The following is a 7,031-nucleotide window of genomic DNA, read 5'->3' on the forward strand; positions in this document are numbered from 1 at the left end:
AGCGTCAGCCACCAGATTTTCTGACCCTTTGCAGTACTCGATGTCAAAATTGTAATACAGCAAACGAGCTGACCACCGTGAAATCCTCAAAGGTCTCCGACCTGAGTCTCCTGCGGCTAACAAAGCAACTACAGCCTGATGGTCAGTTCTAAGTGTGAACCGTCTGCCCCAAAGAAAAATGTGCCACTTTTCGCACGCGAACAAACAAGCCAGCGCTTCGCGCTCTCCCACAGAGTATTTTCTCTCAGTCTCCGACAAAGTTCTAGATGCAAAGGCTATGGTTTCAAGCCGAGAACCATACCGCTGCTGTAGTACCGCGCCAATTCCCACATCAGATGCGTCGGTAGTTACTACTACAGGCAAGTCAGGATTAAAGACCTTCACAACCGGAGAACATGTGAGGCACGCTTTCAACTGATCGAAACTGCGCTGAGCATCATCAGACCAACAAAACGTCTGACCCTTCCTGAGCATGAGGCGAAGTGGTTCAACTATCTCTGTATAGTTCTTTATGAACTTAGCATAGTATCCTGCAAGACCTAAGAATGATTGCAGTGACTTTATGTCCGTAGGAGCGGGAGCATGAACTATAGCTTTTACTTTGCTCTCCAAAGGTGAGATGCCCTCAGCCGAAATCTTGTGACCCAAAAAATCAAGTTCCTTGACCGAAAAAAGACATTTGTCGTTCAACTTCATGCCCCTGTTTGCTATACATGTTAAGACTTCAACCAGGCTCGCGTCATGCTCAGCTTGAGTCTTTCCCCACACAAGAATATCATCAAGATAGCAAACAACATTTTTGCAATTTTTTAAGATCTGAGACATCATTTTTTGAAAAACCGCAGGCGCCGACGCCAGACCAAAACACACCCTCTTAAACCTGAATAAACCTTCATGAGTCACGAAAGTAGTTAAGTCCCTACTGCCCTCTTCCAGCAACAACTGATGATAAGCCGACGCCAAGTCAAGCTTAGAAAAACAAACAGCACCATGAAACATCTGCAACAGCTCTTCAACATGCGGTAAAGGATACCCATTAATGATAATTGCCTTATTCGGTTCCCGGAGGTCCACACACAGCCGAATGTCCCCGTTTTTTTTCCGGACGACGACGAGTGGCGAAACCCACTCCGAGGCGTCGACACGCTCAATGACATCATTGTCCTCGAGGCGTCGCAGCTCGCTGGACACTGGATCACGGAGAGCAAGAGGCAATCGAGGCGTCCTTGACAAGACCCAACTCGCCATTGAAGAGATGTTCGAAACCCTGGGGCACGTTCACGGGACACTGCACTGCACACACCGATGCTAGTCGACACGTAAGAGACGCACCGTCGATCTGAATGCCCAGTTGCTGGATGGCGTCGAGCCCCAAAAGAGATGTCCCCTTGTCGGTGACGTAGAATGTGACGGAGCAAGACCGTTGCAAGACTTGAACAGGAGCTTGGAATGAGCCGCGGATGCCGATACGTTGTTTGGAAAAATTGCACAAGTTGACGGAAGCCTTGGACAGCGCATGCTGTTTACTGAAGTGACGCTTGAAATGTTCGACAGTCATCAACGACACGGATGCTCCGGTATCGACTAAGAGTTGCATGGTCACTCCGCTGACTTCGGCTTGAACGACTAAGTCCTTTCTTGGGGGATTGTTGACGCTGACTTCCGCTTGGACGACTAAGTCCTTTCTAGAAGAAGTGCTGACTGTTAAGACGGAAGATCTCGAAGATGAGTTGATCTCCGTGGATGTTGGATGCTGTACAGGTTCCGGTGCCGGAGCGAAGCCCGTAGCTTCCTCCGAAGAAGCTCGATGCACTGGTGCCGGCTTGCGACACATCGACGCGAAATGTCCCCACTTGTTACAAGAGTTGCAGCGCCGATTTCTGGCTGGACAATTTGGAAATGCTGAATTATGCGATTTATTTCCGCATCGTTCGCACAACTGAAGCTTGCCTGCAAACTTCTTCTGCTGAACTGTACCGCGAAACTCTGCAGCTGACTGCGAATGGAAACGTCCATCTTGGAGGCCACCATCTTGCCTTCCCGAACCCGGTGGAATGACGTCACGGCCTCCCCGGCTGGCCAGGCCATCTTGAATTCCTGTGCCGCCATCTTGAGCGCGCCGGCTTCCCCGGCGGCCCATGCCATCTTGAATCTCTACGCCGCCATCTTGATCGCGGCGGATTCCCCGACTGTCATTTTCCGCGACGCCACCTTCTCCTCGTCGGCCTACCGCTTGTACTTGATGATGCGAACCGAAGGCTTGGTTCGCCCACGACAACGATTCAAAACTCCGACCAATCTCTTCAGCTTTCTCCAAAGACAACTTTTCGCCATGTGCGAGCAGCTTTTCTCTAACCTGGGGGTTAGACGTTCCATGTATGATTTGATCTCGGACGCGCTCCGCGTACGTCAGCCCGAACTTGCAACGTACGGCTTTCTCCTTTAGAGCGGTCACGTATTCTAAAAAACTTTCCCCCCGAAATTGACGACGGCTTGTGAACTCATGTCGTTCAACAAGCGTATTTGTGGACGCAGCGAAGAGCCGGTCCAGCTGCTGCAAAAGTTGGTCGAATTTCGAAATGGCCGGAGCCGAGGATGCGGCCACACTACAGTCGGTCGCGGAGTCGGTCACGATAGGGCTGGTTACATGAGCGTCGGTCACGTTACTGGCGGCGTCCCTCCTTGCTTCGTCCTGCTCCGCCTCAGCAAAATACCTTCGTTGCCCCTCCCTACCCAAACGCTGACGAGCGCCGACGTGCGTCGTCTGTCATTCCAGTCGCTGCCGCCAGCCGCCTCGAGATGGGCCTGAAACAATTTTTTCCAGTTATGCCACGGAATCGAAGGCGGCCCCGGCAATTCGAGGAAAACGGGCAGGTTATCGAAGAGGCCCATGCTGCCAAGCAGGAAGGAGAGAGACGCAGGAGCAGAAGCAGAAGAACGAAGTAGCGCGAGGCCTAGGCGATGGTTCGACGAGCGTCAGCACAAAAGAACGCTAGGCCTCGCTACGCCAGACGCGCCGGACAGTCACACTCGAGCGAGGTCAAACGCACTCACGTTTTCATTCTGCCGGACCCGTCGACGACGTCGTCGCAGCAGAAGAAAATGATCCCATCCTCGTCGCCAAAAAGATGTTGTGTCGTGGGCGACGGCGAGCGGCCTCGGCAGCGACGGGAGCGAAGGCCGGCCGCCGGGCCCACCCACAAGCCCAAGAAGAAAGAGTGCGGCCTGCTCGTACCAAGACCAGAACCCAAAGAGAACGTTTATTGTTCGACAAGACGGCACCGAGACGCATACGCACGTGACCCGTCACGTGCGTCCACAGCAACGACATCTAGTTACAATTCATACAACCAAGCGCACACAGTGAGCGGGCGCTCCACTGGTGGGCGCCACTACACCACACTTTACCTAACCAACGCTGACGGAGACTATCGATTCTACCGCAGAGACGACAACATCGACAAGAACATGGTGGACGAGTTTCGGTGCCTCGAGAACAACCGCCTACAGCGCCTCTGATGATGATTGTGGAAGGATACCCATAGGGATTGGCTGACCAAAGAATCCATCACGAGATAGCTTCGCGTTCAACCACCGTCGTCATCTTCCTGTATGGAAACCACTGAACAAGAACAAGGAGAAGAAGACAAAGCTGCGGAGAGGAGGGCGTGTACGTTGCTCTTAGCCGGTGCACCTACGTCAACAACATTTACCTCAATAACGCTGACGGAGACTACCGATTCTACCACAGACATGACAACATCGGCAAGAACATGATGGTCGAGTTTCGGCGGCTCGAGAACCAGCGCCTACTCACCGTAGCCCAACAGTACTTGCGTGCCTTTGCCACCGGTGTGGACCCGGACGCGGAATTCCCTCTGGCGCTACTAAACACCAGATCACTCAACATAACGCAACACAATGGAACCACACGGAACCCCCATGATGCTTCGCATTCTCGTCAGGGTTCGCCACGGGAAGCTGATGTAATTTGTTTTAGGTATTTGCCGCCGCCGGCTTCATGTCTGCTCGTGTTTAACCTTGCTTGCTGCCTGCGGGCCTCGGCCTTTGCACGAGATGCCCGATCCAAGGATCCGGACCACCCTGGACCCGCGCTTGGACCAGCTTGCACCGCCGTTCTTGAACCGGACATGCTGCCTTCCTCTAGGCCCGGGGAATCTGTCTCAGGCCTGGAGAGTGGACCAGCACCTAGTGTTCGGAGCAGCGGGGCGCCTGCCCCCCTTTCTCTGCGTCGCCCACCCGGCTGTTCTTTCGGGCCTCTCCAGCGCTTTCTTGATATTCCGGCCTCGTCTACCACGGAGCACTGCTTTGAGTTCAGTGATCCGAAAAAAGCAAGTGTCGAAGACATCATCGACGCAGTCACTATGACCGATGGCGCAGAAGGCCTGCGGGCGCTCCAGCATCAGGGCGAATCTCGATTCGGCGCGGCGGTGGCCTCGCCTGCCGCAGCGGGGAAGTCAACGTGGCCGGGGACTTTGAAATACTGCCCGCTAGCCTGCGTGGGGCTGTTTCTTTGTCTGTATGACGGCTCTGCACCTCAAGCTGTTCGTGAGTAACGAAAACCTGCCTGCTGCGCTCGCCCTCTACGGTCCAGTCATCAGCGTGAACGACCAGACTTTGAAGGGCCCTTCAAAGGTGGACAATGGCCGCCAAAGCGTCAATATAAAGTGCGGGAGCTGTGCCCGAATACCGTTCCAGTTCGCAAGATCCAGCTGAAGTACCAGGGAGTGAAGCGGGTCTGCTCCCTATGCGGTCAGCCAGGCCAGAACGGGGGCAAATTCCAAGCCCTATGGTGCGACCATTGACAAGCGTTAGGACAGGAGCTGGAGCACTAGACCGCCGTTTGCCGCAAGTCCGGGGGCTACCACCCGACCACTGACTGTCTGAAGCCCCGCTCCTACGCCTCAGCCTCGGACGAGTCCCGGCCCACTCTGGCGTGGAAGCTGAACAGCCAGGCGTAAGAGACGACCCGGAGAACGAGGTGGAGGACGTCCAGGCAGCTCCTTCTCTCTGGACGACGTGTATTCGCCGCTTTCTTCCTTTGGGGACAGTGACAGTGTCGCTGAGAGCAGCGCGGAGCACACTGCCCAACCACCTGCCGTCCCACAGCCCCAAACAACCAGCCAAGAACTTCAAACCACGGCAGCGACAATGCCCCTTACGTCACAGGACGTAATGGATCCACATGTGTAAGCGCTAAAGCCCTACCCACGTGTGCGCGAAATCACACGTCACGCGATTGCCGGCGTCGTTCGGCGGCACCACGCGCACACGCAGAAGAAAGCGACCCGCATGAAACCGGCGAAATCACGGGTCAGCCGCTGCGTCGAAAAGCGCTGATAAACACGTCTGTATTAACACTGCCATCCTTTGATCGTTGTTTTGGACCGTTTATGAGAAGTTATTTTTCATTACCTAATAAAGTAATCAGGACCCTAGATTTGCCATAAAAATACACTTTTCTTACTTTATTGATTGCTACGCATGCTTGAGGGCCAATTTTAAAATTCTTCAAAATGTATATTAAGTTAACACCGTCAAATCTAAACAAAATAAGGGATCTTTATAGCAAAAAAAACGCACTTAGAACAATTCATTTCCTTGCAACTAGGGGCCCTACTTTGAAGTTATGTACGGACTGCTTCATAAGCGTAAGCAAAGCACATTCAGGGCTGCCTTGATACTGAGGTTTGATTTGAACGTCACTTCTAGATTAAAGCACCCTTTATTTACCCCGTAAAAATGTGATGAAACCCTCACGGCAAAACGAAATACAGCGACGTTTTGCCAAGATTCGAACCACGAAGTTTCAAAAATGAAGCCAGGCATTCAACCTCTCGAGCACGCAAGGAAATGTTTCTTCAACAAGAACAAGTTTATTTACATAATAAATATGCAATGTACAGGGAAAGACACATTACTGCACATGTGCTTCTACATTTTAATACATTGTTGACGACACATTCCTGGCTGACGTCTTTCCCCGCTCAAAGTAAATCGCGCTCATACAATATGGAGATCACATTTACGGGGAAAAAAGGGTTGTGTTCCGTTGAAACATTGCCGGTCGAGAGCTTCACATACAGTTAAATCGTTCTATCGTCTTTGCTTTAAAGGCACCGTCGCACGGCACCAACGCCCAAGGGTCTGGCCCAGTTCCATATACAAATCGGGTGACCCTTGCGCACTGAGCGTCCACTCTTTCATGGCGACGAACTGCCTCTACGGTGACTTCGGGGATGGAGCATACTCAACCGCATCCACTTGCTCACGCTATAGCGAGTGCAGGCCCAGTGTAATGGCGCGTTAGCACAGCTCCGACTGGTCTGTCTGAACTTCCCGATAGCGGATACCCACCCAGTGAATGTCCAAGTGAACGCTTAAACGAACACTGTACCTCATCTCAGAAATAACGCGCGGTGTTGCATTCTAGCAACACGTGCTCTGACGTCTCCAACCTCCCCCACAAGGAGCATCCCGTACCGCGCGGCAGAAAGAAGCTACGTTTTTCCTGCCGTGACCCTACCGGTAGCACCCCAATGTAGTACCGGAAGAAAAAAATTTCCCCGCATTTCCCCGAGGGGAAGAATGTGAAAGTGCGAATGCAGGAGTTGAATTTGCGCGGTTCGGTAATGTTCGCGAAAGAGAGATCATACACACACACAACTACAAAGAAAGAAAGATGCATTTATTCACAGACACCTATTTGTGTTGTCGTTGTACTTGATTGCAAGAGCGGATCTCAGCTTTGAAATTTCGTGTCAGTACTCCTTTAAGCGGGTGCATTAGCCCTTCTCACGCCCGATTCCTGGCCAATCCCCCACGTGGGTATGTGCCATGCACAGACACCTATTTGTGTTGTCGTTGTACTTGATTGCTAGAGCGGATCTCAGCTTTGAAATTTCGTGTCAGTACTCCTTTAAGCGGGTGCATTAGCCCTTCTCACGCCCGATTCCTGGCCAATCCCCCACGTGGGTATGTGCCATGTCAGCGGCCAGGCAGCGCGCGCC

The sequence above is a fragment of the Haemaphysalis longicornis genome, unplaced genomic scaffold, assembly GCF_048455015.1.
Source record: "Haemaphysalis longicornis isolate Haplotype H1 unplaced genomic scaffold, Haemaphysalis longicornis Haplotype H1 scaffold_15, whole genome shotgun sequence".
NCBI lineage: Eukaryota > Metazoa > Arthropoda > Arachnida > Ixodida > Ixodidae > Haemaphysalis > Haemaphysalis longicornis.